Genomic DNA, 9,967 nt, shown 5'->3' on the forward strand with positions numbered 1-9,967 from the left:
AATTTGTTTTACCTTTATTTTATTTACTTATATGTGGTGCTGAGGATCAAACCCAGGGCCTCGCATGTGCTAGGCGAGTGCACTACCGCTGGGCCACAACCCCAGCACCCTGAATTTTTTAATATACATTTTTTAGTTGTAGATGGACACAATATCTTATGTTTTTTTAGAAGCAGCAGGTTTTTGTTTTTTTTTTTTTTGAGAGAGAGAGAGAGAGAGAGAGAGAGAGAGAGAGAGAGAGAGAATTTTAATTTTTTAGTTTTCGGTGGACACAACATCTTTGTTTGTATGTGGTGCTGAGGATCGAATCCGGGCCTCACGCATGCCAGGCGAGCGCGCTACTGCTTGAGCCACATCCCCAACCCCTGTTTACTTATTTTTATTTATTTATTTTTTATGTGGTGCTGAGGCTCAAACCCAGGGCCTCACATGTGTGAGGCAAGCGCTCTACCACAGAGCTACAACACCAGACCTTTCTATTGAATTTTTAATTTGGTTTATTGTTTACTTCATTTCAAGGATTTCTGATTTGTTTTTGTTTTCCATCATCTCTATCTTTTTGTTGAAGAGATCTTTTGCTACCTGTATTTGCTCTCCCACATCACCCTTTACTTTGCAGATCAGTTTAACTATGTACATTCTAAACTCTTTCTCTGACATTTCTTCCACTGTGGTATCGATGGATTCTGTTATTTGGAGTATCTTTGTTTGCTTGTCGTGGTTTGTTCCTTTGCCTTTTCATGTTGTTTGTGTATGGACTCATCCAACAGCATGGATCTGAGGCAGTAGAGTTTCTACCCTGTGTACTTATAGTGTCCCTGAAGTTTCCACTACCTCACTGTTTAGAGGGAGACAAATAATAACAACAAGCAATGCAAACAATTTACATCATTAAGCCAAATAGTTCCTACTATGAGGTCTATGATCTTAATTATCACAATAAACAGAAATGGTATAATCGGTTATTGCCTATAATAAAAACAGCAAGTTTGTGAAAGGGCATACATTTTCAAATGGTGGACAGGGAGAGAACAGAAGTGATATAGGATGTGATGATTATGAGGGAGTAGTAGAGAAGACAGAAGTAAAAGATTAAAGGAAGAGTGAAGAGAGCACAATACAATTGGCTGTTGGCAGAAGAAAAGAGAGAATGGAGGGAAATAGGTAGCTGAAAAATATATATGTTAAGCAAATTTATTTTTTAAAATTTGAAAATGAAAATAAAAGAATACAAAGCAATACTAAAATATACTAATCAAACATCCAGTTCACAAAAACTCACCCATGTAAAAAAACTAACTTCAAAAATGATATAGATGATTAAAAAAAAATAGGAGACTGTATAAATGTCCATTTACCATTAAGGTAACAATTAAACAGTCAAAAAGAATTTTTAAAAAAAAGAAAGAAAGAATGGAAAAAAAGTGTTGATGAAAAGTTAAAGAATTCTTTCTGTTGGAGTTCAAATTATTCTCAGCTTCGCTTCTCAGCAGCTTTAGGTTGGTTCTTCAGGAGTGTGATGCTCCACCCTCTGGATTGCTGGAGTAAGAGAAGCAATCCTGTAGGCAGAGTTCCCGGAGGCAGAGTTTAGGCTTAGGTGGGCTCCAGGCTCTTTGTAGAATGCTAAGTCGCCTGGATGTTTTAAATCAGCACACCTCCAGCACCCAGTACTTGCTGGTCCTTGCTGGAAGACTTTACCCCAAGGATCTCCCTTGGGTTCCACTCATGTGGTGGGGGACCCAATTCTGACCTGCGGACCCCACATTTCCTGGTCCCAGGTTCAGACTCCAAACAATGTCTCCCACCCCCACCCTTCCCAGTTCCAGGCCAGATACATCTCTCCCAGCTGATCCTGCAACCAGTCAGATTGGAGGGGGAGGGGTAGAGCCAAGTGGGTTTCCATGACCAGTTTTCCCCTGTGTAAACCTCTCTCCACGTTTGATTTTCTTCTGGTCACTTAAGCACACTCTATGTCATGCAGCGTGTGTTAACTGGGCCTGTATTTCGGGCCAATCTTGAGTTTGCCAGGAATTGACCCCCTCAGCTGCCGGCCTCCTCTCTGCAGCTGCAAAATGGTTCTTTCCTTTGTCTTCCACATGCCACCTGGAGAGATAGTGGCTTCTTTCCCCACACAGGGATATCGTGCAGCATGTCCTTCTGGTTTGTTGGAAATGTCCTTGGTCTCTAAATGCTCGGTAGCCAGACGTGCCTCAGGCCTCCCCAAAAATGTGGTTTCCTTTAATTCCCTTATCCCTCCACTATGCTCACAGAGGGAACTTTCTGGCTGGAAATTCCAGGCCGGCTACAGCAGTGGCTCTGCAGCTGGGGATTTCTTCCTTACTTTATTATATCCAAACTCCTGTGTCCCCGGTCTGCTCCCAATGTCCAGTTTTAAATTCCAGTAATGTCCCCCCACTTCTTTTTTTGTTCACCAACCTTGCTGAGAAGCTGGCTTTCTGCTTTCTTGCTTTCACTCCATGGAGCAGCCAGGAATGCGGCCTCCTCTATTCCGGCTTCTTCCTCAGTCTCAAAATTGTATTCTCAACAATATTTGGATCCTAAAAGTATTCTATATGCTAGTATGGGAGAATGAGAGCTGTTCTAGGCAACTACTGTTAATCTGATTTCTCTAAGAAATCTCCTTAGGGAGAGAAAGGGAATACAGTGAATGGAAAATGGTTTTAAATTGAAGGATATCCTTCCAGAATCTATGATAATACATTCAAAACCATTTCTTAAATAGATGGAAGTAAAACATAAATCAAGAAATTGAACCAAAGAAGGATTCTAGGATTAAAAGACTTGAAGAAATAGAGATCCCCATGAGATGTCACACCCGATGGCCAGGATTCATTCCCACAGTGTTTCCTTGTCAGACCTGTAAGAATCAAGTAATAATTCTAGAATACGAAAGGATGAAAACCTTTTTTTCTCTCCAAACATACATTGTGATGAGAAAATCTGTTGAAAGAAGCATGCTAAGAAATTCTGAACAGTTCATTTTTAAGCAAGGATACAAAACTCTTTCTTGAAATATCAACCACCAAACATGGTGCCATGTGACATTAAACAAAACAAAATAAGGGAGTAGATTACTGCCATAAATAGCAATTAGAATGATCAAGCCTGGGAAAACTTATTAATGGAACCAACAGACCTCATTCCACCTTTTTCTCAACATAATCCCCATTGTAAAATTCATTTAAATATCCAACTAAAGACCCAAACACAGATTAGAAATACAAAATGACGAACATAAAGGAATTGAGGATGTAGCTCAGTGGTAGAACAGCTGCCTAGCCTGCATCAGACCCCCGGTTTGAGTTTCAGACCACAAAGAAAAAAGAAAGAATGGAAAGAGAAAAGAAAAGAGATGAGGAAAGAAAACAAGAGTAAGTACTCTTTTCAAGCTTTCTCAAACTGAGGTTAACTATTCTACCTCATTCAGACTTATCTGATTCAATTATTTCCCTGTTGTATTTATCAGCTCTCCATAACTATAACAAAATTCCTCAGATAAACAACTTATAAGGAGGAAAGGTTTGTTTGTTTGTTTTAATTGTTGTATAGTTTATTATGAAAATACTCTTCCAGTGCACAATATGAACCAAAAATGTCAGTTTACCAGCTCAATTTCCACTCCACTCCCAAATGCATCTAAACAATATCAGTGTTCCTTCGTGGCACCTAGAAAAACTGTCTTTTCTCTTAGACAAATGGCTATCTGCAAGACTACTGAGGTAAGAAAATCCAACTATGTATCTTGAATTCACATACTTTGAGGCAGGGCAGTAAAGCTCTTTCAACACAGCAGTCTATTCATGTAAAGTCATCTGACCTGATACTTTCCCCATGGCTAAGAATCTCATTCGTTCCCCATTTTACAGATGAGGATACGGAGATCCTAAAATTTAAAAAGCCACGCCTAAACAGAATCCAGGTCAGTGCTACTGCACCACTGGCACACATCAGAATTATTGGGAATTTTGAAATCTACATTGATAGGGCCATATACTGAGTCAGAAGGTCTAGGGTACAGCCCAGACATAGATTTAAAGAGGATCTGAGATGACTCAGTTGTGTGACCTCAGTTGCAAAGGGAGTCCAATGTTCCGAGATAGCACTGACATGTAAGAGGTCCCATCATTCTTCCCCACCACCATTATCAGTTACATATGACCAGATATATAGTTCACTTTTATTTATAATCCAAAGGCTACCACACTTTCAACTGCCTAATTCCCACTTTAAAACTTCATGATGGGTGCAGAGAAACTAAGGTAATACTTTTCCTAATCTATGTGTTTAAATCCCTCTGTGCTTCATGGAATAGGGAAGAGGCACGACTCACTGTAATTACCCTTTGCCATGAGACAGGTAGCTGTGGTCTGCCAGATATTGACAAAGTAAGAGACGAAAGGGGAGCAAATCAGTGGACCAAAATCTTTTGGTGGAGATGCCAGGCATAATTATCACACCCCAAACCCACAACCCAGAGGAAAAGTGGCCCATCTTCATCTATAATTACTCGTAGACCAGCCTGGACAGCACCTAACCTTATGTTACAATGGAAAGCATCACTTAAAGTCAGTCCTTAGAGGTCATCATTAGTCGAGGGTGAAAGTTGTTTTTCTTGTAAAAACAAGTGTGGCGGTTTAATACACCTTGTCATTCACCAAGGCTAAGTTGAGGAAACCTGAGCACCAAGAACAGAGGATTTACACTATTGATTTGGGTGCCACAGACACTGGAATAACAGTTATTCCTTTGGGTTCCTAGAAACATCCATCCCTACAACAAAAATGGGTTTAGAGCTTGATAATATTAAGTTAAAGATCTACTTTTTCTTGACAGCTCAGCCAGTTCTTCCCTGACGTGCTGTACAGAAACCTCATCTCGTTTCAGTGCTTCCCAGTAGATCTCTTCTGCTTGTGTATATCCTTCTCTGCCTATCACAATTGCAGCTAGATTGCAGCACAGGACGATTTGTCTACCATGCCAGATCTGATGCCCTTTGCACGTAAATATAGGCCTCATCGAAGTGCTCAACTCTGTGCATCCAGAGTAGCAGCCAGGTCATTCATGAGCACAATGGTCTGTGAGTATCTTTCTCCTTGTATTTCTTCAGAAATCCGCAGAGCTTCCCCAGACACCCTTTGTGCCTGTGATGGCTGCTTGAGAACAGCAGGCAGCAGGCACAGGAGTCTAAGCACATGCCCAGAAGGGGGTGGGTATTGTCTTTTTCTTCCACTGACATAACGTCTTCTGCTATTTCTTTTTCTTGTTCAGTTCTTTCCTTTAGAGGTGAAATGCAGAATTCATGGCCAGTGAGAGGAAAGCCTTGTCTATTTGAGCAGCATAGATACTGGCCAGTTTTAGGGATATTTCAACTATTGTATTGCCTCCCTGCTTCATTCCCCCTCCAAGCAGGTAACTCATTGTTGCTTTCAAAAGTTGTTCTGCAATTTCTGGTTGACCTCATATAGTATGTGAAGGTGGCCATCAAATCATTAAGTGATGGCTTTCCGGTTATGGCTCTGATAGGGAAGGCAAAGAGCATCATGCAAAAAGAGCACAGCCTCTTCTGGCTCATCTTCATGATGCTCAAATTGGCTGCTTCAGCAGCTGGATGATCTCGGCCTCTGCCTGGTCCACCACATGCTTGCACCCCTGGCGGCAGCCCGGCCCACTCCTTGCTGCGCAACCTCATCTGTCACAGCAGGTCTTGAGAACCAAGCAAGCACTGCAGCAGTGGCAGCAGGACCAGGCCACAGACGTGTAGCATGACTCGGGGTGGTGGCGCCTCTATCTCAGGCACCCAGCCTCCTGCCGGCCTGGGGAGCAGGTGCTCCAAGTAGCCCTGTTACCAGTAACGCTGCTCTATGGCCCGCTGTGGGCCTCAAGCCGGGCTCCAGCTCGGGAGCTGGTACATGCTCTCACAGTATCCTCTGGGCAAAGGAAAGGTGTGTTTTGGCTCAAGGTTTCTGAGTTTTCAGTCCACGGTCATTTGGCCTTACTGTCTTTGGGCCTGTGGTGAGGCCATGTCAAGAGCTCATGGCAAAAGAAGTTGCTCATCTCCTAAAGGCCAGGAAAGATGGGGGTGGAGAAAGAAGAGAGAAAAGAGGAGTTAGGTTACACTATCTCCTTCAAGTGCATGCCCTCAATGATCTAACTTTCTTGCACGAGGCCCCACTTCCTTCAGGCTCCATTCCCTCCATATCACACAACAGGCTGGCGACTAAGCCTTGAACACATGGGCCTTCGTGGGCCTGTGTTAGTCGGTTTTCTGTTACTGTGACAAAGTACCCGATAAATGAATTTAAAGGAGGAAAGGTTTATTTTGGCTCATGGTTTCAGTTTATTGTCTCTGGTTCCATGGCTTTGGGCCTGAGGTAAGACAGAACATCATGGCAGAAAGTCGTGTCAGAACAGAGCTTCTTGCCTCAGGGTGAATGGGAAGGAGAGAGAGAGGGGGGCATTTATAGAGAAGATACCCTTTTCAGGGGAATGCCCCTAGTGACCTATGCCTCGAACGAGGCCCCGAAATCTCCCAACAGTCTTATCAATTATGAATCCATCAATGGATTAATCCATTGTTGACATCAGAGCTTTTACATTATCAGCGTCTATTTGAGGAATACAGGATTCACAGGACAACCATACTCCAGTTTGTCTGCTTTCAACATTACATATGGCATGCTGCATCATCTCAAGAACCTATGACCCTATGGAGTCCATCTGAAAACATAAATGAGGACCCAAACATAGTACAGAAATACTTAAGTCAAAAGTCCAGGGAAAAATGCCTATTCCTAGGCTCTTTGGAAACTGAACTTTCTACTTTTAACTCATTCAGATATGTGATCGACTCCTTTTCCTCACTATTATATTTTGTTCTGGAACATGCAAGCCTTCATGACTTACATCTGTGCAAAACAGGGATGATGGGAGGGTCCGAGCAGAACAACTCAAGCCGCACTCTGCTGTCAGTGAGCCAGTGAGTAACCTGCATCCCTGGAACCACAGCCATTTGCCCAGCGTGTGATCAGGTGTCACAGGTGATCCTGTAAGAGTCTTCCTGCACTATTGAACCTTGGACTTGAGGGGGAAGCCTGTGATCCTTTGCCTGCCGGTTGTTTCTTGGTGGGATATGTTGTGTGCATTGAATCGTGGTGATAAGCATGTGGATCCAGAGACTGAGTGACATGGCCACTCCTGCCACTGAACAAGGGAACAATGGAAATCAATTAGTAGAATGAAAATGATGCCCCCCGTCCCCACCCCATTTTCTTCCTCAAACTATTTGAAGGTAGAGATATTTTACTTCTCTCACCTCTACACACTCATGCTCATCAAAATGAAATTCACCACAATAACTTTGCAGGATGAAAACCCAGTTCCCAGGATGGTGCCCAGTACAATGGGATTGGTCTAGACTCTTGGTCCACCCCTGCCCTCCCCAGATTTGATCATGGCTCATCACTTCTGCAAGAGGAGAGTGAGGGCACGTTTGGGAAAAGGAAGCTTGAAAATATGACTGTTTATTTTTCTGTCCTCATTCTGAGAGAATTGAGCAGAAATCTAGGATCACATTTGGATTTTCAGGTGTGTAACAAGTATATTAGTACTGTGTGAGAGCCCTGGGACTACTCTGGACAGGTCATCCATCCTGTCCTAACGGTGCTGCTCTGTGTCTATTTTAGGACTGTGATTGTGCAATCCTGCTCCTCATGGCTTCTGCTGTTGCCATGGAATCCTGCAATGGGTCCATCATCTTACTACTTGTGTGTTCAAGATCTTCCTTCACGGATAAGTGTGGAATATTTAAGCACGAAAAGCATGGCTCAGGGTGAACATGATGATTGTCCAGGTATTTTGTCGTTCTCTCTCAGAGAATGTATTTTAAGGAACAATGATGTTACAAGGACTGAACTTCCTGTGATAATTAATTTTTGAGAATGACGTTGTTCATTCTGTTCTTACCAGGAATTTGGAGGTCTTTTTCCAGTTGAATCTTTCCAGTACAGGAAAGATCCTAACCCAGAGACACATATTTATTGAGTTAGAACTGATGTTAAGACCGCAGTTGGTCTCATGAAACTCACTCCATTACCTGATCATATTAGATGTGGTATTGGTCTTTGAGTTTTTGAGCTTTTGAGAGGTCAATAGAATCTATACTTGTCTGTATTGACCTACTTTACAGGAAACACCTTAGAACTCACGGGAATTCGTCATTGATTTGCATCACCTAACTCAGTCTCCAATTGGTAATGCATGAAATTGGAATTGTATTAGCAAGTGTTTTCCTTAACTAAATGCCAACAACGTGGGATGAAAATATCAGCGACTGATTCTGCTTTTCTTCTTCCCTGAATAATTTCTATACCTTCACATTGGCCCCAACTGCGACAAGGTTTATCAACACTGTATTAGACACAACAGAGAGGGATGTGCTACGATTGGATTCTGATGTGTTATGGGACCCTTGAAAGAAGAAGGCGATGAGGAATATGGGGAAACTTGGTGGCCTAAAACTAGGAGGGTCCAGTTTGGGGACCAGAGTCTTTTCTAGTTCCTTCCAATAAGCACTCACTCCACACATTCTGGATTCCTTCGGTGGGTCTGTTTGCCATGAGCGGGACAGGATATCCTTAATGGTTATAAACTTCATGCATCAGCAGTCTGTTAGATCTGGAGCAGAGCTCTGGTATGGGAGAGATCACTGCGCTAGGAGTAAGTCAAATGTAAAATCATTCCTAAGCCGACCACCCTGGCCCCATGAATGAAGTATTCTTTTGTGCAGACATACCCTGGTTCTGGCACCCTGCATCCTCTCAAGAAGTGTGTCTTGCATGGCACTATGTGTCAGAATCACAAAAGCTGCTCATTTCACAGCAATAATCTTATTGATGCGTAGTGTCTGTTTCCTCCTCCTTATGACTTCTGGAAGGCCTCTGGTGACTTTGACCACTGAACTATTGTAGAAATGTTGTTATGTCAACTTCAAAACTAACCTTTAGAAGGACTGAAGACTCCTGTTTGTCTCTTTGGTTGTTGATCTCCCATATAAGAAGGCTGCCTCTCCTGCTGCAGATGCTACATCACTCTGAGAGCCTATGAGGAGGCACAGGGGCTCAGGTAAGCCCAGCCCCAAAACCAGCCCCTGTGAGTTGACAAGCATGTGATTACAAGTTGCCTAGATCAGCTTGTGGCATGTCCCAAGAAGTCACTGTGTAGTTTACATAACAGCTGAATACCACTGAGGGACCTTCCTCTGCTTTATAATTTTGTGGGTCAGTTACACTTCTCATGTACACGCTGTTTGGAGTGGAAAACGTGAAGATCCTCCAATGTTATCAAAGAAAAAGCATGTGATAGAATTATCCAAAATGTTACTTTTGCAAATTCTCTATCTTTGAAAAGTGCCAGAGATAAGTAGACCACTGATGCTGCAGGATAGTTCTGACGGTGACCTTGTACTGATGCAGTTCTCACCACTTCTTCACTTTTGGTTCTTAAGAATAACAGTAGACTGTGCTGGGAATGCAACATCCTGAGATAAGAAGGGGCTGCCCAGAACCACTGAGGCTACGTTCTGTGTTCTGTGACCTTCAACACTTCTGACCAGGGTATCGTGTGGCCTCTGGGCTAAAAAACGCAAAATGGGCTTTGAGCTGATATCCCTCAGATGTGGCCCAAGAGAAACTCATGAAGTCGAATCCATCAGCCCTGTGCAGATTTTCTGAGCCTAAGAGGGCCTGGCTTGTGATGCCTAAGCTTCTGTTCTCTCTAGATCCATATCCATAAATAAAAATGCACTTTATGTACTTTGCTCCATGTGTGGGCGTTCCCTCTCAAAAGTCTTAGGCAACGCGGTCACCAGTACACAGTGAACCTGTTTCACAGGGAAGTTTGTATATATCTGGACTATTAAATGAGCACATCTTTAGTGCGAAGATGGCTT

At 42.9% G+C, this 9,967-nt stretch overlaps 1 pseudogene across 1 annotated transcript; it reads right to left on the bottom strand.

The window, feature by feature from the left end:
- Nucleotides 1-4,824: 4,824 nt before the first annotated feature.
- Nucleotides 4,825-8,605, bottom strand: LOC308639507 (tetratricopeptide repeat protein 19, mitochondrial-like; annotated as a pseudogene). Its single transcript has 2 exons — nucleotides 8,390-8,605; nucleotides 4,825-5,860 (listed from the first exon to the last, which is right to left on the bottom strand). The product of its transcript is annotated as a tetratricopeptide repeat protein 19, mitochondrial-like (transcript).
- Between the last annotated feature and the right edge of the window lie 1,362 nt (nucleotides 8,606-9,967).

Source organism: Spermophilus citellus, assembly GCF_964194105.1.
Source record: "Spermophilus citellus genome assembly, chromosome: X".
NCBI lineage: Eukaryota > Metazoa > Chordata > Mammalia > Rodentia > Sciuridae > Spermophilus > Spermophilus citellus.